At 49.7% G+C, this 26638-nt stretch overlaps 1 long non-coding RNA gene across 1 annotated transcript; it reads left to right on the top strand.

Moving 5' to 3' along the window:
* Positions 1-4122: 4122 nt before the first annotated feature.
* On the top strand, positions 4123-11965 carry LOC132436445 (uncharacterized). The gene is made up of 3 exons (XR_009521793.1): positions 4123-4205; positions 8442-8624; positions 11357-11965. It is a non-coding gene; the product is annotated as an uncharacterized lncRNA (long non-coding RNA).
* Positions 11966-26638: the final 14673 nt, after the last annotated feature.

A 26638-nucleotide genomic window follows, 5' to 3' on the forward strand; every position in this document is an offset into this window, starting at 1 on the left:
TGTCCCCTCCCAAATTCATATGTTGAGGTCCTAACCCCCAGTACCTCAGAATGTGACTGTATTTGGAAACAGGGTCTTTGAAGAGGTAATTAAGTTAAAATGAGGTCATTAGGGTGGGCCCTAATCCAATGGGACTGCTGTACTTGTAAGAAGATGAAATTATCATACTAAGGGAAGTAAATCAGGGAAAGACAAATATCGTATCACTTATATGTGGAATCTAAAAAAATGATACAAATGAACTTATTTACAAAACAGAAGTAGACTCCCAGACATAGAAAACAAACTTATAGTTATGAAAGTGGGAAGGGGGGACGGGGGATAAATTAGGAGTTTGGGATTAACAGATACAAACTATTGTATATAAAATAGATAACCAATGAGGACCTACTGTATAGCACAGGGAACTCTACTCAATATCTTGTAATAACATATAATGGAAAAGAATCTTAAAAAAATATATATATATTCTTGAGCAGCTCTGCTCTTGGTAAACAGAACATTTGAAGGGAGGTGAACGCAGTGATTCATGGTGCACCGTGCATGGGCTCTTAATGCAATACTATCACTCCCATTCATGTTTCATTGGTGGAAGCAAGTCACATGACCTCACTTAAATTCAAGGGGTGGGGAAATGCAATCCTACTGTGTGCTGGGGAGGAGAACCAGAAAGGCAACAAACGGTTTAGGGAAGAATGGCTATCACACTTCCTCCCCCGCTGTGTTATGAAGTAGGTGTAGTTATTGTCGACATTTTTCAGATAAGAGAACCGAGGCTCAGAGAGGTCAGGTAGCTTGCTCAAGGACACACAGCTTTTAAGTAGTTAAGCAAAGAAATCACCCGATGTTCTCAACCTTCACATTTCTCATTCATGCCACGTCTGTTTATGGTGTACTCTGGGACACAAACACACACACACGTGCACACACACGCGTGTGCACACACACAGAGCAAGGTGATGATTTGGAGCATGTGGGGCTGTGAGGGTCCCTCCACCCTCCCCTTGTTCCTTCTGCAGCTCAGCTGAGATCACTGTGATTTCCTGTTACTTTGTAATAATTTATGGCAAATCTAATGTGCCCGCCGCTGTGTGAGCTCATCCGAATCCCCTTCTATTGTCTGAGCCTCATACCAGGAGACGTCCTCTGAGGGCCCTGGCATCATCGCTCGGTGATTTATGGCGCCAGCTGCCCAGCCGATTGAGGCCGACCCAGTTGGAGGCTCGCTGCGCTCAGGAGAGATGGTGGAGAAAGGTCTGGTCGGTTTGTTTTATCCCCAGAGGCAACAAATCTGACAAGTGAAGATTTTCAGAAGCTTCAACCAGACAGTGCATTACATTTTCTGCTGCTGTGTCCTTAGAGGAAAAGCTGGCTAGCTGCAGATGCCTCACGGGCAGCTCGTGTTTAAAATCGACCTCAGACCTGCTCCTGCTGCCGTCTGCCCATCTCTGCGGACGCTAACTTCATCTTCTGGTTGCTGGGCTAAAATCCTCAGTCATCCCCGACTCCTCTTTCTGCCAAGTGCCAGCAGCCTGAGGCTCTCACTCCCGGCTTCCAATCCATTAAGAAATCCTGTTGCTTTTCTGTTCACAATAGATCCAGAGTCTGATCACTTTACCTAACCTCCACTGCCCTCACCCAGGTCCCAGCCTGGACTGGCCCCACTGAGTCCATTCCCCACATGGCAGCCAGAGGGATCCTCTTAAGACCTGCTCCTCTGCTCTAGAGCCTTCCATGGCTCCCACTTCCCTCAGAGTAAAAATCAAAGTTCTCACTGTGGTCTCAAAGCTCTGTATGCTCTCACCTCCTGTGATGAGAAAAACAACTTTTTTCTTTCTGAGTTGCTGCCCAGACAATTTATGGTTTGATAACCCTGCTCACACCCAGAGTCTGGACATTTAGATAAGGCCCTGGGTTTAGGCTGCCCGCCACGAGTTCCCACTTTGATCTTCCCGGGGCACATTTTAAAATAACCACTTAGAGTTAAGCTCGCAAAAAGTTACCGATCTCTGTCCCGACCACCGTGTAAGTCATCAGTGCCCGCTACCCTGCTTTCTGTCTTTTGCTGGCTGGTGACCTGGGGCAGAGAACTGCCCTTCTCTCCCCAACTCATTATGTGCCCTCGTTTCTGGGATGTGTAAGGAATAAATCTTGTGACTCTGCTTCCTTGGCAGGGGTGTATTGAAACTGCATCTTCCGTGAGAACAGCCCCGTGGGTTTCACTTCCCTAAAGTGGGAGCTTGGATGCGGAGGGAGCCGCCTGTCTCTGACCCCCGTTTTGGGCGGCTTGTGCACATTTTTTTTTTCTTTTCTTTTTTAAACCACACTGCACAGCTTGCGGAGCTTGCTGGATCTTAGTTCCCTGACCAGGGTTCGAATCCAGGCCCCCAGCAGTGAAAGCACCAAGTCCTAACCACTGGACAGCCAGGGAATTCCCAATCTACACATTCTGTTTTTTTTTTTTTTTTTTTTGGCTGTGCAGCATGCAAGATCTTAGTTCCCTAACCAGGGACTGAACCCGCGCCCCCCTGCAGGGGAAGCGTGGATTCTTAACCACTAGACCACCAGGGAAGTCCCAGTCTGTACATTCTTAATGCAACATACCAGCTCAGGCTTCTCAGCACACGCCCCCACGCCCTTTCTGCCTTCGTTTCCCAATACTGATCCCTTCGCTGACTCAGCACGAGCCACACTGGCCTCCTAATAGTTCCTGAAATTTTCCAGGCACATTCCAGCCTCCGGGCCTTTGCACTGGCTGTGCCGTCTTCCTCTTTTAGGTGAACCGACCCCTTCCCGGTGGCGACGCCTCTGCTACTCTACTTAAAATTGCACCTCCTGGGTTCCCTGCCCTGTTTTATCCTTAACACTTACCAATATCTGACATAGTACATGGGGGAGATTAATAGAATGGGTCTTAGAGCACTTGAAACAGTGCCTGCAGATGGAAAAGACTACGTAAGTGTAAGCCAGCATTAGGTTTAAGTCATATGTAGTGAGAAGAAGAGGGGAAAAGCACATCTACTCCATCTTCTGGGAAGCACCAGTCCTGCCACTACTGTGGTTTAAAAGCAGAGACCTCTAAGAGTTGCTCTGAGCTGCACATGACTTGTTAACAAAATACAGGTTCCGTCAAGATCCAAGTTGACAGTTATTGACTTCAGTTCTGCCACTGTCTTTCTATTTTAGACGCAGCATATGCTCTGTTTAAGGTCCTGGACATTGTCACCAGCCCTTAGAGCTGCCAGATTCTGAGTGTTGTGCCCACCGGGCCATCAGCCGCAGTGCCCTGGGGGCTGGTGTTCATAGCGTGCTGCCTGTACCCGCGCTCCGCCACCAGCCTCCCCACCCTTCTCTGCCTCTGCAAGCAAACTTCTCCTCGCAGGACCTTTGCACCTGCTGAGCCTTCCTCCCAGGATGCTTTTCTCTTCCCTCCTCACAAGGGCATTACCACGCATCTCTCAAGGTTCAGCTCCATCATCGGTGGTTTCCTTAGGAGAGCTTTCCCTCAGCCCCCAAGGCTAGGTCAGGTCCCGTATTATAGGCGTCCCTAGCACAAGCGCCTCTTGTTTGCAACGCTAAGCACAGCTGACATTCATGCACGTGGTACATTGTTTTGTGACCTCCTCCCCCTACACACCCTGTAAGGACCACCAGGGCAGTGACTTATCTGTTTTTGTTGACAAGGGTTTCTCCAGCACTCCACGGTGCCGGTTCCACAGTGCTGGCTGGCAGGCGCTCAGTAAATATTTGCGGAATGTATGAATAAGTGGCCCACACTCAGTGTCTAAAACAATGGCTTCCTCAAGCGAACAGCACAGAGTCTGGCACAGAGGATGTGCGAGCAACATATTTTGGCCTTGGCTTCTGTTCCTCACCCTCTACGCCTTTCCACCTCCTCCCACTGCCCAGCTCCTTCCAGTCTTCTAGCTCCTCCCACTGCCCAGCTGCTCCCAGTCTCCTAGCTCCTCCCACTGCCCAGCTCCTCCCACTCTGGGGGCGGAGTTTGCTTTTCCACAGCTTGATTTTGGCTTTAACCACGTGGCATAGCCCTTGCTGGATTTTACTTGTGCTTCTGCTCCTTTTCCATCCCCATGAGGAGAGGATGCTGGTCCCAGAGAGGATGAGAGAGCTGAGCCTCTGAGCCGCTCCATCACCCAACCTGCAGCGGCAAAACCCATCCAGGTGACGCCTCTAGAGACTGCCAGGTGAGCCAGCCTAGAGCAGTGGGTCCCGGCCACCCTGTACTCAGCTAAATCGATGCTCATTTTGTTATGCGCTGAGCTTCTGTGATTGTTTGCCGTGCAGCTTATAGTAGGTGTTCAGTAAAGCTTTGTTCATATTTGAACATACAGCCACAGGCAATGAAAGGTATCCTGATAAAGAACCCATCAGGGACGTAGTAGGTGCTTAACAAGCGATGTTCCCTTCTCCCCACGTCTTCTTCTCTAAACACCAGTAGGTCATGGAGGGCCATATTTGGAACATCTTGGCAATCTTTACACTGTTAACACTTGACTATTAATTAGGACAAGAGACCCGGATTCCACCAGCCACCTGACTGCCCTGTCAAACAGGGCATATCTATCTTTCTCGATTTCTGGTCCAGCAAAGTCTCTTGTTCCCCTAGTGAAGGAGCCCACGTCTGGCCAGAAGTCACTCCACAGCCCCAGACAGGGGTGGCTGCCTGTCTCTCTGCAAAAAACTGGAAACTCTCTCTTTATCCAACTCGGCTTCTGCTATTTACTATAAATAATCAAATAAGATCTTCTCCCTCCCTCCCCTCCCTCCCCTTTCACATGCAAAAGCCATAATTATTTCAATGCAACATCCTGTCACCAGTCCTTTCAAAGGAGACACAATTAGTGCTGTCTGGGGACCCAATATTTCATGTTTGTACACAGTGATTATTTCAGCAAAGAAAGTCGAGAATGAAACCTGGAGCTGTGTGTATCTTTGAGACACCCCTTCTTGCTCTCTGTGCCACCCAGAAATGAGACTTCCCAGGCCAGGCCCCGGGCCCTGTGATTCCCTTCCCCTTCCCCCTGTGTGCTCTGTGCTCACGGCTTCAGCTGGTAACCCCTTGGTGAGGTCACGGGGCCGCGCCCCTGAGATCAGAGTCTGGGTCAAGCGTGCTGACTGTGGATTTAATAAGACACGGTTCGCTTCCGGCAGGCGGGGCCCGGGGACAGGTCCCAGGGAGTAGAGGCCTGCTGTTCCTGGCCGTTCCTGGCCATTAGCTCTCAAACTAGATTTTCCACAGGCTTCAGAAGGACTTTTGGACGCTGGGGACAGGCTGGTGCCACATCAGCTCTACACTTAGACAGCCAGGCCGAGCCTGCCGCAGGTAAAGAAGGGGATGGGGGGACTTCCCTGGTGGTCCAATAGTTAAGGATCCGCCTTCCAACGGAGGGGACATGGGTTTGATCCCTGGTCAGGGAACGAAGATCCCACATGCCCTGGGGCAACTAAGCCCGCGCTGCAACTACTGAGCCCGCAGGCTCTGGAGCCCATGCCACAACTAGAGAGAAGCCCAGGCGCCGCAACGAAAGATCCCACATGCCACAACGAAGATCCTGCCAGCCGCAACTAAGACCCGATGCAGCCAAATAAATAAATCAATGTTAAAAAAAAAAAAAAAAGAGAGAAGGGGATGGGGAGGTGGACGCCCAGGGCTGTGGTCTGAGTCCCCGTGTGGCCCCTGCTCCTACAGAACCTTGGCCAAAGCAGGGTACTTCTCTGCACCTCCGTCCCCTTTTCTCTGAAACAAGAGATTTCAACTCCTTCTCTTCAAAGTCGCGGATGCCAGTGGCCTCATGCAAGTTTCACCCTCTCAGCAAGGCCTTCCCGGATCACCTTATAACTGCAGCCCGAGAGAGAGGGATACTTACAGGAGTGATTTACTGGGGCAGAAGGCCGCAGAGAGAGGCAGCATGGAGCACGGGAAAAGCACAGGAAAAGTAAGCACGTGGTCTCAGCCTGGTTCCGTGCAGGGATCTGGGCTCTGGAGCGTAAATTGCACCAAGGTCATTCCTGTCTTCAGCCAGGCGGGTCAGGGTTTGTGTGTGTGCGTGTTTTATATATATAATGTTTTTTGGGGGGTTTTTTTTTTTGCTTTATTTTTTATTGTAGTAAATGTACGTGCTATAGACAATGGTGCTTCCCCTACAAAATTCATACATTGGAATCATCCAGTATCTGTCCTTTTCCCTCTGGCTGACTCAGCGTCACGTTTTGAGGTTTACCCATGCCGTAGCGTGTATCAGTACTTCATTCCTTTCCCCCCCCATATACACTCTCTCTCTCTATTTTTTTTAATAGACTTTATTTTTTAGGTTCACAGCAGCTTCGTTACTTTTTATGGCCAAACACTATTCTATTGTATATGTAAACCACATTTTGTTCATCTGTTGATGGACTCGTGGGTTACTTCCACCTTTCGGCCATTGTGAATAGTGCTGCTGTGAACATGAGTGTGTAAGTATTTGTTCACATCCCTGCTTGCAGGGGCGGGGGGGATGTCTGTTGTCCCCACTACCATGTCAGTCGTTGGTCATATTGCCAAGCTGAGAGAGAACTTCATGGTCAAAGGTAAGAATTTTTATTGAGGAACGATACACAGGAAGGTGCGCAAATCTTAAATGTGAAGCCAGATGGATTTTGCCCGTTTATGCCAAGGTTATTAGAACCCTGATCCAGACGTGGGAGATTCTGATCACCGCAGAAGTTGCCCTCGTGCCCGGCAGAGCCCACCCCTCCCTTCCAGGGGGCACTATTGTTGGGCGCTGCATCACCGTGGATTCCTTCTACCCATTCCCAAACCTCACTTCGATGAAACGACAGTGTATGAGCTCTTGACAGACACGGTGTCTGGCTTCTTCCGCTTTCCGTTGGTGGCGAGAGTCGTTCGTGTTGACGTGTAAACCAACTGTTTGTTCTTTTCAAATTTCTGTGCAGTTTTCAGTTGTATGAATAGATCACAATTTATTTTTCATTCTAGTGCTGATGGACGTTTGGGTTGTTTTCCGTTTGGGGCTATTTCAGAGAAAGCTGCCGTGGATGTTTTCGTCTATGTCTTTTGATGGTCCTCTGTACCCATTTTTCTTGGGAGCATGTCTGGAAGTGGGATTACTGAATCATAGACTAGGCATGGGCTTAGCTCTAGTAGCTACTGACAGTTTTCCAAAGTAGCTGTCCCAGTTTTCACTGCCATCTATAAGGTCTGGGAGTTCCGGTTGCCCTACTTATCAACACTTGGAATGCCAACCAAAGGTACATATTTTTGATATGACATGGCCCCCAAACATTGTTCAGTACGTATCCAATCAGAGTCCAGTCAGGAAAACAGAAATCACCCTAGGTGTTTCAACAAAAAGAGTCTAATACAGGGATTTGGTCACACAGGTGATGGAAGAGCTGAGAAGCCCAGTGGTCAGTAACAGCAGGAAGCCACTGCCGTTGCTAAACTAGAGGGACAGATGGAGGAGGTGGTGGCGCCCAACCTAGGGGCTTGGCCATCCAGGGGAACCAGAGCCCCGGCAGGGCTGTCTGGCAAGAGCTAGAGTTACAGTAGACACGCAGCAGAGATGCAGCCACTACTGGAGAAAACCACCAAAGGAGAGAATTCCCTGGCAGTCCAGTGGTTAGGACACCTGCTTCCGTTGCAGGGGGCATGGGTTCAATCCCTGGTCGGGGAACTAACATCCCGTAAGCTGCGTGGCAAACAAACAAACAAACAAACAGAAAACAAAGAAGAAAGAAGGGGAGAAATACCCTGAATACTCTGGGTGCTCTCTTCCTCCCGCCCTCCAGTTCCAACCAGTGCCTCCCATTGGCTGACACTGGGTGGAAGCCAGCTGATTGGACACCCCAGCAAATAAAGGTCGCAGACAAGGGTAGGGCAAGCAGGCAATGACCTGCACACACAACAGAGGAACCACTCGCTGTGCTATACTTCCCAAGGCATGGTCCACTACTTTAGGCGTGATTTAAGGATAACTGGTTATATTAATTTTTTTTTTAACTCACTGGTTCACTTTAGAACCTAATCCACAGGTAAAGATTCTCTACTAGTATTTAAGGTCTGACTCGTTATGGGTGCCCCTGCTCTCAGGCCAAATGTCAGCGGGTCCCACGTCACAATCCCTTCCCAAGATGCCTTAGAAAACAGAGAGTTGCCCTTTTCCTTCAGGAGGGCTGAAGGGCACTGGCTAAGTAAGCGTCTGGGCCAAGAGCTGGTCAGCCTGGGTTTAATTCCCGCCTCCCCTTTGACAGCTCTGTGACCTTGGCCTTTTCTCAGCCTCTCTGAGCTTCAGTTGTAAATGAACAATAACACTACTTCCTGGGCTGTTGTGAGGATTAAGTGAGCTAGTCTGAGTAAAGCAGCTTAGAACAGGCCTGGAACATGGTGAGCATTCAATAAATGCTTGTTTATTTGTTTTCAGCTGCACCTGAGGTGAAAGGGTGCCCTCTACACCTGTCACAACTGCAGCGTGAATAAGCCCGGGCTGGCGACTTTAAGACCAGAGTACCTGGGATTAACTGAAGTAACCCTCGTGAAATGGACAAGTGGCTTAAACATCTCCCTGCAGAGAAGCGACAGATGGAGGATAATTCCAGTAATACAGGTGAGCAGTAAGAAAATGGCTGAGTAATACAAAAGGACACATGAATACATTACAAGTTAAGAAATATTCCTATCATGGGGATTGGTGCTCAAATTTTATTTTTATTGTCACAGGGTACGATCAGAAGTGTATGGAAGATTCTAGTTTGGCTGACCTTCGGAGGAGAATGGGGTCACAGACTCCAGCTCTCATGGGACTGGTTAGACTGTGTTCCCAACTGGTAGTGTACCGTTGGTGGTATGCAGGATAATTTTAGCTGGTACACAGTTCAGCTGTTTCTTTTAATTTGAATAACTTACACATTTACTGCAACATGGACTAGAGAAAAATAAAATAGCACATATGTCTTTGGGCAATATTGGTGGAATAAAATTTCCCCAAAGACCTACATCCTCCCAATGGGCGCAGTAGTCTGACATAAATTGTAGTAAAGTGATGGCTTCAACTATGTATGAGCAAATGAATTTAAATAGCATAAGAAAGGGTTTTTTTTTTTACCACACCACCTATAGTTTATGGAGACAGTCTGTGTAGGAGAAGTCTGGGTTTGGAGGCTGGGGTGTGGGGCTGGAGGAGAGGAAGCTGTGTGTGTTTGTGGGAGGAGGAGGGCTCTAGCTGGATCTGCGAACTTTTAATTCTGTAAAAAGAGAGATCTGCAGCAAATTTGGCAAAGTGTTAATATCTGTTTAATTCGCATGGTTGGAGATAGACAATCTGTTACTGCTATTAACTTTACCCTTTCTATGTTGGAAATAGTTTGCAATTTACAAGATATTGAGAAAATGAATTTGGAATAGGGATGATGTAATAGTTGCTGGAGTTCAGTTTGCTATTTGAAATATTTTTCCCTATGGCGGGTAACACTTGATGGGTTAGAAGTATTTAAATCACATTGCCTCTACACACAAGTCCAAAATATACAAGCATGGTTGGGTCCTTCTGTCATTCCAAATGTCACCTCTGTGATCAGTGCTAAGGCCTCAGGAATACCCTCAAAAAAGATCACTTCCTTTCAACCTAAACAAGGCTACTTGGAGGCTACCCCCAAAACCTTGAAACCCTGTGACTGCTTGGACACTTTATTGTCATTATGAGTTAGGAAAACATTTGAAAGAGAACCCCGGAATGGGAGTTTAAACAAGATAGAAGTTTACTTCTCAGAAGAAAAAATCAGGAGGGAGTCATGGCTTGCATCTCATGGTCTAATAGGGCTGCTGCAGCTCCAGCCACCACATCTGAATTCCAGCCAGTAGAAAGGAGAAGGCCAGAAGACGACCATTTCTCTTCCCTTTAAGGATCCTTCCCAGACATCAAACATATCGCTTCTACTTACATCTTGGTGGCCAGTACTGAAACAGAGCAGTATGCCTGTGTGCCTGTGGTGCAGGAAGCCATACTGAGAGTGGGAATTTGCAGCAAAGTAAGAATTTATTACACGGCACCAAGCAAGGGAGTGGGAGACAAGCCTCAGATCCACTCCAACTTGGTGTCTGAGTTAAGGGTTTTTTTTAAAATAGGAAGAACAAAGGAGGCTGAGATTACTCATCATCGTGTGACATTTCTTAATCAGGATTCAGGATGTTTCTGGTTTATGATTTTCTGGTCAAATGATCCACGGCTCAGGGGTCTGTGAGTCCACATTGCCCTGGAGAAACAACCTGAGTTTGTACGTTAATGATGAGATCTATAAAGAGCAATTTTAGTACATTAATGATGTCATCAACAACTGCAATTTTAGCATCTGACTCTGGGTGATTGGTGTTCAGTTAACACAGGATCGAGGTCAGAGGGGACAAGAAAGGGAATAAAGTTTTGCATGGAGAGATTAATCGTAAACTCAATAAGGGAACTCAGCATTAGGGGGACTCAGATTCAGGACTGAATTGTTCGGCCACGCCTAGCTGCAAGGGAGCCTGGAAATGTTGGCTTTATTCCCGCCAGCTGTGCGCCCAGCTAAAAGTCAGCGTTTCTCTTACTCAGGAGGAAGGGGCCATTGGATTTGGGGGGACAACTAGGACAGTCTCTGCCACTGTGCTGCCAGGGTGGAGAGCACAAAGGGCCCTGGCTCGTTGCCCTCCAACCACCTCCTCTTCTCCTGGAGCTCAAGGGAGGATCTGGGGGCTGTGGCCATGAAGCTTCATTGGAGTAACTCCGCTTTGCCCACCACACTGTTCTTGGCTAGGACTGGGGCAGTATTTGGAAGGATTCATAGGGTGAAAAGGATGTGGTACTTGGGGGGGTGCGGGTGAAAGGTCCATCTGCCGGGTTCCAACTGTGCATCCTCGGAATTACTGCCTTGTTGTAAAGTGGGAATAAAAGTCGTACCAGCCCCCGAAGGTGGTCAATCCGTTTTATAGGATTTAACACTTAGGACATTAGTGACCCAAAACTAACTTCCTTCCATCCTGTCCTCCCCTCCCCTCCGCTCTCCTCTCCTTCCCTCCCTCCTTCCAATGAAATATACGTACGTATGCATTTACATATATATGTAAAGGGAGCTAATCTTAAGGTGCTTGATGAATTTCCCCATGTGTGTATATACCCAAGTAACAACCCCCCAGCTCCAGATACAGAACATTTCCAGCCCCCAGAAGTCTCCTTTGGGTCCCTTCCTTGTCGGTAGCACCCACCCTGCTGAGTGAACCACGATTCTGACTCTCTCCCCGTAGGTTAGTTTCCTGGCAGAATTTCATAGAAATGGCATCATCTAGAATGTGCTTTTTTGTGTTTAGCTTCTTCCGCTCAACATAACGTCTGTGAGATCATCCACGTTGTGTGTATCCGTGGCCCCGTTTCACAGAGGAAGAAACCCAGGCTCAGACAGACTAAGGGAAGTGGCGTCGGAGGGAAGCCCCAGCTCTCCGAGGACGTCCCGTTCTTTGTTTGAGCACCGTCCCCTGATGGTCCATGCTGATCGCCAGTGCAGGCATTCCTTCCTGTGCTGGGGCTTTCCTCCCACGCACAGTCGGTTGGGGATCGTGCCATCAGCAAAGGCTCTGACCTGCTAAATCTCATCCATCAGACTGGCCACACTCCTTCCAACTGAGCTGGTAACGCGATCATGTGATCACGCCGTGGCGACTCGGTTCCCGCGGCCCGTTCGTCATCACTTCACAGGCGCTTTCTGTGGACTCGGGTCAAATCCTCTGTGTCAGCACGGTGTGTACCCTGTCGCACCCCACAGGTGACCCTGTAGAGGTTCCTGGCTGCATCTGTGCCCACAGACGCGTGTCCACGTGCGCACGTGCCTCTCTCTCTGGCAGAAAATCTTTGAGGTGGAACCCAATGGACTGGGTTTAAATCCCGACTCCACTACTTACAGGCTGTACCACTTTGCCCTAGTTACCCTCTCTGTGCCTCAGTTTCCCATCTGTAAAATGCGGATGAAGACAGAACCCACTTCTTGGAGTGTATTCATTTCCGGGGCTGCCACAACAAAGTACCGTAGACTTAGTGGCTTAGAAAACTGAAATCTAATCGCTCACAGTTTTGGAGGCTGAAATCAAGGCATCCGCAAGGTTGCCTTGGGGTCGCTGGGGGAGAATCTATTCCATGGCCCTCTCTGAGCTTCTGGTGGTTGCCGGCCGTCCTTGATGTTGCTTGGCTTGTAGATGCATGACTCCAATTTCTGCCTCTGTCAACACATCACTGTCTTCCCTCTGTGCGTCTCTGTGTCCAAAGTTCCCTCTTCTTATAAGGACACCAGTCATTGGCTAAGGGCCCACCCTGATTGGTATGACCTCATCTGAACTTGGTTACATCTGCAAACCCCCTATTTCCAAAGGAGGTCACATTCATGGGTTCCAGGTGGATGTGAATTTGGGGGCGACATGGGTTAATGTGAGTTAATCTCTGTGCCATGCTGAGAACAGCCCTGGGCACCTGCGTAAGTCATGTTCCACAGTAGCATTTGTTATCATCACTGGCACACGGGAGGAATATAAATCCCGCTGTCTTTTAAGTGGTTGTCGGGGAGGGAGTTGCCTGGCCGCCCAGTGGTTAAGACTCGGCGCTTTCACTGCTGGGGCCCGGGTCCGATCCCTCATCGTCGTCAGGGATCGAAGATCCCGCAAGATGCGCGACTCGGCCCAAACAAAGAAAGAAACAAAGAAAAAATGGCTTCGGGGGTTCTGTTCCATGTGGCCAAATAGAACCCTGACGGGGACGTGAACCTCATGCCTGAGGCTGGCCGGGTCCTGGCTCTTCCCAAGGACCCTCCTCTGTCTCCAGGCCCCTCCCCCGCCAGCATTCAGCTGCATCATTCAGCTGGGTAGGGTGCAAGAAAGCAATGGAACAGAGGAAGAAGCTTTCCTCCAATTCTGTCTCTCCAACAAGGAGAGCTTAATGAGGCAGTTAAGCAGAACTATTTTCTCTTTATCTCCCTCCCCATCTTCCCCAGCGATGTCAGTGCACGGAGCTGGAGGGCCCTCGAAGATGAGAAGAGCCTGTCCCCCTCGGTTGCAGGAATAGGTGAGGACTCAGAGGGGGGCAGCGGCTGGGCCAAGGTCACACAGCGAGTCGGTGGGATCACCGGCTTGGCAAACCCTGGCAGGAGAGGGGTTGGAATGGTCCACGTGCGGCCTGTGGCAGGCTGGGATACGCGGGGCCTGGCCAGAGAGCGACGTCACTGTGAAGTGGCACTGCCCAAGTGGACGACATGGACTCTGTGTATGAGGTCAGCTGAGTTTTCAAGAGAAGCTGAAATCCACCTTTATGAAGGACGCCATCTAGCAATTCAAAGTTCTAGAAAGCCCAGCGTAGGCCACCCAGAGTGGTCCTCGCTGAGAACAGCGTCTTCACTCAGCTCCTAGGGTGCCCGTGGTGGGCACAGCCCAAAGGGCAGATGGGGAGTAGCGTTTGGCCCTGTGTGTGCAGGGTGTGCCTGGCCTTCTCCTGGGGCCCCGCGTAGTGAGATGGGAGCTTCCTGGCCCCCCTGCATTAGTGTGCCCTCCAAAACCCCCTCCAGCCAAGCGGCCTTCCGCAGCCTGCCACGCACAGTGTGTATGTTGTGCACTGCACAACGGCGCCCACTGGAGAGGTGACTGGGGTGCCCTCGGGCTGTGCTCCGCTTTCTTGCTCAGCTGCTTATCGTGGAAGAAGCATCTGATTGTTGTCATGCATCCACCCAGGGAGTTCTCTTCTTCTAATTCTCACAGTGCTGGGTCAGTTTGGGTCCTTCAAGAAGATGCCGAGATGAGGGACTTCCCTGGCGGTCCAGTGGTTAGGACTCTGGGCGTTCACTGCCGTGAGCACAGGTTCGATACCTGGTGGGGGAGCTAAGATCCCGCAAGCCATGCGGCACGGCAAAAAAACAACAACAAAGAAAAAAGAAGATGCCAAGGTAAGATTCGATGTGCAAGTGAATCATTAGGGGAAACAGCTCTAGGAGAAAAGGAGGAGGCGGGAGAGCCTTCAGGCTGAGATGCAACTCTGGCCTCCGTGCGGAGTGAGACAGGAGGGGCTCAGGCCTCAGCACAGTTCTAAGGAAGTTTTTCTGCAGGCTGATGGGGAATCCTGGAGCCAGGGTCCCCCATTGGAAGCATCCCACATCCTACCTTTATTTCCCTTCCTTGCTGGGTCATTGGTGGGAGAACCTGTGGGGCTCAGGGTGGGTCCAGAGCACAGCAGTGGGGCTGTCAATCAAGTCATTCATGTGCCCTGCAGCAGGAGACCCCAGGGGATGACGGTCAAGGCTGTCATGGTGCTGAATCTGCTAGTGGGTTCCCTGATCTGTGAAGACACAGTTAAAAACAGCCGGTGTGGTAAATCAGACAGAGAAAGACAAATATCATAGGGTGCTGCTCGTATGTGGACTCTGAAAAAAGGGTACAAATGAACTTATCTACAAAACAGAAATAGAGGCACAGATGTAGAAAACAAACTTACGGTTACCAGGAGGTAGGGAGAGGGGAGGGATAATTTGGGAGACTGGGATTCACATATACACACTACTATATATAAAATAGATAACTAATACGGGCCTACTGTATAGCACAGGGAACTCTACTCAATACTCTGTTATGGCCTATATGGGAAAAGAATCCAGAAAAGAGCGAATATATGTATATGTATAACTGGTTGACTTTGCTGTACCCCCGAAACTAACACAACATTGTAAATCAACTACACTGCAATACAACAAGCAAACAAACAGCCTGTGTGCAGCCTGGGATGTCTTTGACGGCTTGTATTTTAGGGTAGCCATTCAAGCACGTCTTGCATTGTGGACCCTAGAAGATCTGAAATTGTTGCAGCCTAAAATATTTTTGCTCTGTTGTCTTTGAAGTCTCTCCTACCCCATGGTAGGTTTGATGCCTCATGCCCAAGGGGAACGCGTGGTCTTACACAAGCATATTCGTTTCTTCTCACTGCTGTGACAAATCTCAAGAACTCAGGGACTTAACACCATCTATGTTTCTTCTCTTACCATTCTGGAGGTCAGAAGTCGAAAATGAGTCTTGCAGACTAAAATCATGGTGTCGGCAGGGCTGGTTGCTTCTGGAAGCTCCAGGGGAGAATTTGTTCCTTGCCTCTTTCAGCTTCTGGAGGAGGCCTGCATTCTAGAAGGGCCATTGCCGCTTCCTCCATCTTCAAAACTGGGAACTGCTCCTCTGTTCCTCCTTTTTTGGGAACTGCCCCTCCCCTGCTTTCCGTCCACCTGCCCTATGTGGATCTGACCATCCTCTTCTCCTCTCCAGCTCAAGGATGAGTGAGGGGCCCGAGCCTAGCCCATCAGAGTGGTTCATGCCCTTGGCCATGTCAGTGAGAGATTTACCTGGGATCTGGGGTATGCTCTCTTTCTGCGAGGTGGCTAAGCCAGTAGAATGAAAATCTGGAGCTGCTCTGGTGGTTATCTTGATGGAGAGTAAAGTCTATAGAGAAGAAAACAGACTAAGGAGAGAAAGGCCAAGTCCTATTGACCTGGAGCACCTGGATTCAGCTGTACCTGAAGCTTGACAAGCCCTGACATTTTCAGATACTGAGATAAGAAATCCCGTTCCTGGCTTAAGCCAGCTTGAATTGAATTTGTAATTCTTGCTACTAGGAGTCCCGGATGGCACTCCCTTCTCCAATTTTGAACACCCAGCCCAAAACGGCAGAATCAACACGCCGTTCTGTGTGCAGGCACAAAGCTCACGTTGGCCTTGCTTCTTTTCCATCCTCTCCCTTCTCTCCCCCTGCCAGCTATGCTCCTGGGTGATACAGCCTAACGTATATTTAACAGTGGCTCAAAATCGAATTAATTTAGATTGGTTAATAAACGGTAACATCCGTTGCTAAATCAAGCTACACTTTCCTCTTGAGCAACTAAATTCATGCCTGTTGGTTTAATTTGTTGCTATTGTAATCCTTTAATGCTGATGAAATTATGGAAAGGTTTCTAGTGAAATTATCCAGATTTGATTAGGGTTGAACTTATTAATATTTTTCCTTCCCAGTGGTCGTTGGAGAGTGTACAAGTTCCCTGTGTTGTGGAGCACGATCTGCTTTTGGGTGTGCATTTATTGAGCACTGACTGTATGCCCAGCCCTGGCCGTTAACATTCCTAATGGAGCATCTGCAGGAAGAGGAGGTTCTGGGCTTCTATGCGACAGTTGTTGTAAGGGATTTAGGGGCACCAGGGGTCCCCTGAACTTTGCCTCCCAAACGGCCCCACCTCCAGGTAGGATGGAGCCTTTGCTGTCTGGTTCCCCGTAAACTCAGTGCTGGCCTGAAGCAGGTGCTCACATGCAAATCAGTTTGACCTTGAGCCTGACCCTGAAGAATTTCCCGCTGACACACAGCACCTCTCCAAGATCCCATGGCGAGCTGGAACAGGCTGAGGCCAGAGCAGGAAAAAGGTAAAGTTCAAAACTGGATCCAGACCCAGCAGAGAAGAACGAGACCCAGACAGGTGGGTCTCCATCTGCCCCCTCTGCTCTCCTCCCCTCTAGTCCCTGCTGAAGGGGTACCAACTCCCCCCCGAACCCCCCGCTAACTCCATTTTTTCTGGAATGTGCCAGGCTTCGCCCCAGATGCCCCAAACAGCATATAATCGCACAAGAATCTGAAGTGTGTCCAGGTTCCCTCCTTCAGGAAAGAGGGGCATGGGGCAGGGCCTGGGAGCTAAGACCTGGGTGGTGGATTAGGTCAGGCCCAGAGAGGCCCAGAAGAGGGTCCCCCAGTTCAGATTTCCAGCCGGTCCACGGGGAGGGTGTCTCCAGGGTAGCCTGATTCACCCTCCACTTGCTGGCATTCTGGTTGGTGATTCCTGAGCTTGGCACGGAATTCTCTAGAAGGGTTGCCCCTTTTTCCCACGCGGGTGAGAGATGTAACAATCACCCCTTGTGTTGGCAAGGGGTCTGTGTCGTGCTGGATGCCTTTCAGGTCCCTAGGCCGGCAGGTTAAAGTCCCGCTGCCGAGCCTTTGCTGAACGCTGTTCCCTCCACTGGGCCCGCCTGCCCCCCTCACCCCACCAGCTTAGTCTTCAGGTCTCAGCAGAACCATCTCTTCTTCAAGACACTCCCCCTTTCTCCTCAGAATGCACTTTCCCGGCTCTCAGTGCTTCTCCTTTAGAGAATGATCGCAAGTGGTAAATACAGAATTGTGAAATGTTTTCCTCGTAGCCGGCTTCCCCCCTGTAATGCCCAGGCTGCACGGTCAGCGAGAGCGGAAATCCCATGTTTCTCACCGAGACGTTGCCTACGGGTGGTCCACAAATGGCTTTAGTTGCCCTTGCATAGAGTTTTATCATTTTTAACAAATTAGTTGGCATCATTTTAAAGTTAGGGGATTTCAGGAGTTCCCTGGCCGTCCAGTGGTTAGGGCTCTGTGCTTCCACTGCAGGGGGACGCGGGTTCGATCCCTGGTTGGGGAACAAAGATCCCACATGCTGCATGGAACGGTGAAGAAAAGATAATAAAGTTAAGAGATTTCACATTAAAAATCTGGATCTGTGGCCTTTGTTAAAAAAAAAAAAAATCAGAAGATTTGGTAACCTTGGGCCCTACATTCTGACATGAGGACAAGTAGCCGGAATTGGCCTTTAAACAAGGCGGGTGCTCTCTTGTTCACGTCACCCCACTCCCCACCAGTCCCTATTGCCCCACACCCAAGCCGTTTTACTCATTTACGTTACCTGTCTGATCTCTGTAGGTTTTGGGTTTCAACCCCTTGTCTAGTCCTTTGTGTCCCCGGCCCTGACTGTGCCTGGGGCATAGTAGACCTTTCGTGTTCATTCATTCCTTGCAATAGCCTAGTGGGACACAGCTTCCCATTTTCAAGATGAGAAAACTGAGGTTTCCAAGATCACACAGCCACTGAGTGGCAGAGCCAGGATTTGAACCACTGATTATCCGGTTCCCAGTCCTGGGTTCATACCACGCCATCCCACGCCCGCACTGACCAGGATGGAGAAAGCTTCTTTTCACTTAAAGTACCACCCGTAACCTCTTCAGAACTCCTGCCCACTCCATTTAGAGAAGGGATTGAGAACTCAGATGCTGTCAGAGGCCATGTGGGAACATAAAGGAGGGGACAGCAGTGACCTGGAGCGCAGAGGCCCCAGCCCAGCACAGCCGGGCAGGAATGCGCCCCAATGTGGCAAAATCTCTGATGTTTCCAGAGAAGCCAGACATCTGGGGTATGTGTGGAATACCCCGATCTGTCGGCAGGCTGGGTTCCCCCACCGTGGTGCCATGTTGTGCCCTTGGCTTCAGAGCTGGCTTTTCCCCACTGGCTGTGGAGGGCAGGCAGAGGGGGTCCTGGCCTTTTCGCTCACTGCTATCAGTGTGGTGCGGTCAGTGTCGTCTCAGCTGGGCTGAGGACTCTTCATGGGGGCCCCCGAGTGGCCGCCACCTCCAGACCCAGAATCGCCACCCACCCTACCCGTATACCCACTGTTGCTGGGCCCTCCCCTCCTGGTGTTTGGTGGTTTACCGTTCATTTTATTACAACAAAGAAAAAGAGAAGTGTTGACCTATGTACCAGGTACCACACGAAGCCCTGCATAGCTTCCAAAACGAAATCGGAAGCTACTCCCAGAGTCTGAAACAGATGAGTTCTCCCACCTTCTAGAACGTCACCTCCATGAGGGCAGGGATGTTTTCTGTCTTGTTCCCCGCTGTCTCCCTGGTGCCCAGAACAGAATCTGGCACATAGTAGGCGCTGGGCAAATGTTTGTCGACTGACTGCTCGACATCATATCAGCAGGAAGCATTTCCCATGCATTTGCTAATGACGATTCCACAAAAGGAGCTCCCGTGATTAGCCTTCCTTTCGGGGGGCGGCGTCTAAGATGACGAGAGGGGAAGGAATTGGCCAGCATTCGCCCAGCTGTTCAGGATGGAGCCCACGGCAGAGCTCAGGCCCCTTCCTGCCGCCGCCGAGGAACAAAACCCACTCTCTTCTCTCTCTCTTCGCTCCATCACTGCAACTTGAGCCTTTATACACAGTGGATTTTCAGAGCCTGTGGTTGACATCCAACGAATAAATAGATACCTCTTGGAACAACGTCAGCAAAGCTCTTCAAGACCACTCTGGGGGGCTTACTTCTTGGAAAAGGGCCTCACCTCTTCTTTCAGAAAGAGCTTCGTTCTGGAATCCAGGCAGCAGGCAGGGCTTGCTCCTGGAAGGGTATTTCAACATTCATCAAACGTAATTATTTCCTCAAGTAAAATATTTAAACAGAGCTTCACAGTATCCAACAAAAGAAAATGAGTTTTAGGGGAAATACACACGCACACGCACACACACACACACACACACACACACACACACACACCCCAAATTCTTTCCTCAAAACATAAGCTGGAAGGATTTTTATCTGCTCTCAGAGGGAAAACTCAAGAGGTTTAATTTAAAACTTGGGCGGGCTCATGGCTTTTCAATGGGGTGATTGTTCCATAGTCAGGGAATGAGATAATAAGAAAACGTTTTCGAGTCCAGTGTTTGGTTTGGCTTCAGAAATTCAAACTGGAGTTCTTCTCAAAGCTCTCGGGGCCCTGTGAGTGCCTCGGCTGGAATCTCCTCAGGTCAGAGACCAGATTTGCAATAACATTTATGCAATCAGAGACTTCCAAGGGAATGCAGGCCAAGTGATTGCCTTGTGCATGTGCGCAGAGCTGGGACAAGGACGTGGTTACCTACCCTGGGGGCTTGTCACCCAGCCCCCAGGTGCCCAGAGCCTCTGTATTGGTGTGAAACATGTACTGAGCAAGGCTTAAGAATCACCTGCCCTTATCTGGAAGCCCCCGGGGCAAGACAGCATCTTTTGACCTGTCAGGAGTTCATCATTCTCCCGCTGTCTTTGTCAGCCCACTAGCCAGGAAGTCCAAAACTGCCTTCTCAAAAATGCAGCCTGCATCCTCCCAGCTTCCCTGGGATTCTTTCCGTGTGGATTCTATCGGGTGGAAATGGGCAAAACTGGAGCACGAATGCTGACGACCGTCTTTCCCCTTGGCGTTGCTTCTCTCGCTCTGCTTTGGGCTGTCTTGGGAAAATGCTCATTTCCTATGAGAACAGGGCTTCCCAGGGTCAAGTTCAGGGTGCAGGGGAAGCCGGGCAGGACGTCTTGGTGGCTGTTATCCTGGAAGTAACCGGCACTTTGGGGACGGCCTCTGATCCGTGGGTGGCTAGGCGGGAAGGCAGCTTTGGGGTTGGACCACCACCCCATGGTGTCTCCCTAGGGAGGACACTATTCAACCCAGTGTAGTCCCCAAGGGCCTGCACTGAACTGAACTTTCTGTGTCTCCCTACTTAATCCCCACAGCAACCCGTGGAGGCAAGTACAGTTAAAATCCCCATTGATGGGATGAGAAAACTGAGACTCGGAGTGGTGACATGCAAGTACCCAAGATCACACAGCTGGAAAACAATGGAGCTGCGATTGAAACTCAGGTTAGCCTGACTCTGGAGATTCTCTCTTGTCTAAACCTTTACAGTCTTTGGCCCCCTGAATTTTTTTTTTTTTGGCTGCATTGGGTCTTGGTTCCTGCACACGGGCTTTCTCTGGTTGCAGCGAGCGGGGGCGACTCTTCCTTGCAGTGCACAGGCTTCTCACTGCGGTGGCTTCTCTTGTTGCGGAGCACAGGCTCTAGGCGCGTGGGCTCAGTAGTTGCGGCACATGGGCTTCGTTGCCCCGTGGCATGTGGGATCCTCCCAGACCAGGGATCAAACCCATGTCCCCTGCATTGGCAGGAGGATTCCTAACCACTGCGCCACCAGGGAAGTCCTGGACCCCTGAATGTTAAGTCCAAGAGAAGCCCGAATAAGAAGGATCACTCTTGCAGCCTCTTTTCTTCCAGGCACTTGGGTTTTAGAGCCTCTGTTCAAAACACATGAGCTCAACCAGCCGATATTGGGGATCCAAGGCATTACGTTTTTCTAGGGGAGTTCCCTGGTGGCCCAGCGGTTAGGATTCCAGGCTTTCACTGCCGTGGCCTGGGTTCAATCCCTGGTCGGGGAACTGAGATCCCGCAAGCCGTGCGGCCAGGCCAAAAAAAAAAAACGTTTTTCTAGGCAAATACTGAGAGAAAACACAGACTGCCAGGGGCTGGGGAGAGGCGGCAATGGGGAGTGACTGCTTCATGGGTGTGACGTCTCCTGCTGGGGTGATGAAAATGTCCTGGGACTAGACAGAGGTGGCGGTTGCACCTAGGGAATGGGCTAAATGCCTCTGAGTTGTACGTGTTAACATGGTTAATTCAGCGTGTTATGTGAATTTTACCTAAAATTTTTCTCTCTTGATACCTTTCCTTTATCTAACGTCTCACCATGGGAGTTAATCTTTGGTCTCAAGGTGTTGTCAATGCCACCATTGGGGTCACTTCCTTGGTTGGAAGGTGCTGAGCTAATACCCAGGCATAGGTTGGGGTATCTCATCGGCCAGCTGTCCTTTTAGAAAGCACAGGGAATGGGATGCCAGACAGGTACGTTTTGCTGTTTTTTTTTTGTTGTTGGGGGGAAAGGGATACGGGAAAAGTGTGGTCAGCTGGAAGGCGGGATGTTGAAGTTCACCGGCTTTTCTTGTCTGGGCTGCTGGTCAGTCCAGTACATCCGTGTCCTGACTCCATCAACTGTCCCCAAGACCCTGGCCCTGCCCTCCAGGACAGCTGGGGTTCCTGAACCATCAGCCCTAGGAGCACAACTGCCTGTGTATTTGCCGAAAGGCCTGATACAGCAATAGCTCAATTTTATTGATCGTGTCAAAAGCAGTAATTCAAGAAAGCTATTTAAATTCACCGGAGGAAGCCAGAGCAATTATCCGCGTCTGCATCAGATTCTCCATCATCTTTGTTATCGGCTCTTGAGCGTGGAGACAGGCATTTTGTGTAAGGCTGACGTGGCCGCACAAGGGCCGGTGAAGGCTGGGGGAAAAAATAACAATAACAGTTCGCCGGATATAAATCTATATGCATAAAGGTTTACGGGGTGTTACCATGGGGGCGTGCGGGCACCCAGTGGCTTCAATCCATTTCGTCCCTAATCCCAACCAAATCCCCCCAGCATAGTCCCACGGCCCCTATTTCAGCACATAATAACATTGTGATTTGTGACGAAGCAGGTGATTTTTGTTGTTGTTGCAGTCTTTCCCCCGTAGTTAAACTTTAATGAAAGCTTAAATCACACCAAAATTCTTGTGGGTGACAAGTGAATGAGATCAGTGGAAGGGACAGTGAGTCTGGTTGGAAGGGCTATGGCTGCAGGGAGGCAGGGGAAGGGGACCCACCCCAGCCTCTACCACAGTGCCTTGGACCCCAGAGGATAGCATCCTCCCTGGGCAGGAGTCATGATTAATTCAGCCCTAAATCCCTGGCACTTGGTATATAGTGCCTGGTACACAGCAGGCGCTCAATGAATAATTGAATGAATGAATGAAGGAGCTGGGTGGCTACTTACTTTAAATTGTGGTTTGCCAAACTCAGCTACTCCTGTATATCACGATGTCGTGATATTTTCTCTGTCTGTGCTGGACATCTTCCGTTTGTCTCTGCAGGTCTACTCTCCACCCCTTTTCCATTCTGTTCCCTACAGGCTGACCCCTGTGAGCTGCATCCCCCAAGCTCCCAGCCCTCTGGCATCCAGCTGGATTCAGCCCATGGGAGGTACCAGCTGGCAGCTGGAGGCCGGTGGAAAAAGAAGCCAGGGTATTTATTCCCCGGCTTCCTCTCTGCCTTGCTTCAGGAGGGCTGAGTCCCTTCAATAAACGATAAGACTCCTGTTGAGTGTTCCCCTCCTATAGCGCCCGGCTTCAGGTTCTAGTAAGGCTCTCACCCTTGTCCCTTTCGTGTGCAGTAACAACTCCCCGTATTGCTATTGGGGGGAGGGGTACCATCCCCTGCCCAGACTTTTACAAATGGTCGCTTTGTTAAGTTTTCTCAGTTTCCCATCTGACTGTGCCCTCCTCTATTTTCTTTTGGGATCCTGACTAATAGTATAGCTAAAGCATTGCATTCCCATCATTAGTCCCTTTAAAAACAATTCATGTATTTTTATCTGAGTATTGACTTTGCCTTGCCGTCAGCAGTTCTCGTGTAGTGTCAGATCAGCAGCCTAGAATCACCTGGAAGCTTGTTAGAAATGCAAATGCTTGGGGCCCACCCCAGACCTACCGAGTCAGGCACTCTGGGGGTGGGCCCAGCTACCTGTGTTTTCACAAGCCTTCCAGGGGATTTTTGACACATGCCCAAGCATGAGAACTGCAGCTCTAAGTAATAATTCCTGCGAATCATAGGTTTGGTGTGTGTAGTTCACACTACGGGTTGCTTTCCCAATATCCATTCTTCTTACCTTTCTTTGTAATAAAACCCTGTTTTATTGTTTAGGACAGCACTGTACCCAGTTTAAACTCCACCTTTCCCAGCATCCTTTGCACGTAGGGGTGGTTCGTGATCCGCCTCTGGTCAAATGAGATGTAAGTTTGATGTGGTTGGGTCTGTGAAAGTTCTTTAAAAAGTGAGGGGTGGGGGTGGGGAACAGAAGGAACTAAGGCTGATCTCTTTCCCTTTGTTCTTTCCCTTCTTCCTGCCTGGAATTTAGATGCAATCCTGGAGGTAGAGCAGCCGCCTTGTGACCATAAGGTGACCATTAGAATAAAAGACTTAGAAAAGGGCTCGAGTTACCATGGCATGGTGGAGCTGTCTCTTAACAAAGAGAAATAAATCTCTTATCTGAGTAAGTCACTGTGATTTGGGTTTTTAGATATATGTAGCCAAATGCCATTCCCAGTTAAAATAAATACATAACCATGACAGTAAAAAGTGTTCCTCTGTGTGTGCCACTCCAAATCATGCAAGCCACGAAACTCTGTTTGCATGAAAGCCTCATCATTAAAGGCAAAGACACTGCTTGAAACTGGAAAAAAGAGGCTAGCCTAGGAGAGAGCTGGGTACATAGCAGATGCTGGGTTTTATGTGTTTGTTTTTACCTACATCCTTGCAAACGTGGATTTGAAAAGATTTCTGGAATCAAGTTAAGCTGAAATGAAATTGGGAGAAGAGTTAAGGACACCTGGGAGGTCTCAAATGACATTTTCGCCCGTCATCATTGTCATCGTCATCAGCATCAGTCTCAAAATCTCTAGGATACACACGTTTGCAGGGCCACATGCCAGGCATAGGGGCTCTGAAGGCACACTGGCCTGATCTGAACTTCCAAGAAGCCAGTGTGCAGGCAAGAGGAGAGGCCACGAGGGCATCAGAGCTGTGTAATCACAGAAGACTGCTTGGAAGAGGTGGCATTTGGACTGGCAGCAGGGGTAAAAGAGAATGCCCATTGAATGAATATCTACTTTTCCTAGACACTGTGTAGAGGCTATTGCCAGCCTCATAACCTCTCTGTGATAAAGGGATTATCACGAGGGAACTGAGGCTCAGAGAGGCAAAGTGACTTGCCCAGTGTCACACAGCCTGTTATGTGTAGATCTAGGGCTCAGCTCTGAACTGTGAGAACCCAAGCTGAACTTATCAGCATTTTAAATGGGGTTTCCCTAGGACACTGAGAAATGCGAGGGAGAGGACCCCAACCCCAGAGAGACCATAGCCTCTTAATACAGCCAAAGGCTTAGAATCTATCAGAGCCCTCCAAGGTGCTTTTAATTATCTGCATTTCCAGAAGAGGAGACCAGCTTAGAGAGGTGAAGCCACTTTCCCAGGGTCACACAGCTGGAGGAGCAGAGCTGGAGCTCAGGCCCAGGTCCATGGGGTTCTAGGGGCTCAGAGTGCACTGGGTATCCCAGGAAGTCTTCCTGGAGGAGGAGGGCTGAATGTGGCCAAGAAGGTAGTGGAGGGAAGATCTAGGCAAAGGTGTGGCAGTGGGAATATGCAGGGTCTATGTGGCCTGGATTAACAAAGAATCCAGTGTGGTTTTTAAAAAATTAACTAATTAATTAATTAATTTTTAGCTGCATTGGGTCTTCGTAGCTGTGTGTGGGCTTTCTCTAGTTGCAGTGAGTGGGAGCTACTCTTCGTTGCAGCGCACTGGCTTCTCATCTTGGTGACTTCTCTTGTGGAGCACGGGCTCTATGCACACAGGCTTCAGTAGTTGCGACATGTGGGCTCAGTAGTTGCGGCGCACGGGCTCTAGAGCACAGGCACAATAGTTGTGGTGCACCGGCTTAGTTGCTCTGCAGCATGTGGGATCTTCCCGGACCAGGGATCGAACCCATGTCCCCTGCATTGGCAGGAGGATTCTTAACCGCTGCGCCGCCAGAGAAGTCCCAAGAATCCAGTGTTCATCGTGTCTTTCCTGTGTGCACCATTCTGAACCCTTCACAGTTATTATCCCCTTTCATCTTCACAACCTTATGAAGTTGGTACTATTTTTGACCCCATTTTACAGAAAGGAAACTGAGGTGCATTCTTAAGCTCTCTGTTCTTGACTTTCAAAGTCTTTTTCTTATTGCTCATTCTGCAGGCAGCCCTGCACCCTGAGCACGATTTCTGTGCAATTTCAGGTGACCGTAGGCAGCAGGGGCCATGCGGTTTGATCACTTGAGGCTTCTCCCTTAACCTCCTAATCTCACGGGTGGATGCTGTTGTAACTGTTCTCTTCTTCCTCCTCTTCACCTCAGGGCCCCGCAGTGGATGTCTGTGGCCCTCTTGCCTAGGGTCTTTCCTTCTGCAAGGAAATTTCTCATGTCCCACTGGGGAATCACCCTTCCATTATACTTCACTCTTTAAGTGAGTCAAACTCTCCCCATTGCCACAGCCACTGGGTCAGGGACAGTCTTGTGACCCAGCCATGTGCCTCAGGCTGGGCCAATGAGAACCTTCCCTGGGACTTTTGCTGGAACTACTTGGGAAAAAGATCTCTCTTTCTATGCTATGTTGCTATGCTGGTGGGATGTAACTGAACCTGCCTGAGAAGGAAACCAGCCTAGAGGAAAGTAGCAGCAGGAAGGAGAGACAAGTGCTGACATTATTTGCACCCCTGAATCCAGCCAGGCCTGAAGTCCACCTGGGACTTTTCAGTTCCATGAAACAAGAAATCTGAGAGTTGGATGTCTATCTCTGGCTATGCAATTGTCCCCTCCCTATCCCCCAACCTGGATCATTTCTGGTTGCAGCAGACTTTGCTGAGGTTTGGGGAGCGAGGGAGAGGTCTGGCAGCCAGTCTTTTTTCTCAAGACTCCCCCACTTTCCTGTTTTCCAGTGCTTTCCTTCTCTCACTCCCCAGGCAACTCTATTATCGAAACATTCCTATGCAGCCCCCTACCAAGGTCAGTCTCCAAACCCTCATCATTGTGTCCTACAAAGGAAATGGCCACCCGCTCTCTCCCCATACCCCAGCCTCAGACAAACCAGCTTTGGCCTTTGCCATGTCCACTTTCCCCTCCCTTTAGTGAGTAAGTTAATGGCACCAGAAGGTCTAAGTTCAGGTCCCAAACCCTCTGTTCAACAGTTGTGTGACCTTGGGCAGGTTACTTAACCTCTCTCTGCCTCCGTAACCTGGTCTGTAGAATGGGAATACGGATAATGCACTTGTCTCAGGGTTGCTGTGAGGATTAATTGAGTGAATTTATGGAAAACGTATAT

This window comes from Delphinus delphis, chromosome 13, assembly GCF_949987515.2.
Source record: "Delphinus delphis chromosome 13, mDelDel1.2, whole genome shotgun sequence".
NCBI lineage: Eukaryota > Metazoa > Chordata > Mammalia > Artiodactyla > Delphinidae > Delphinus > Delphinus delphis.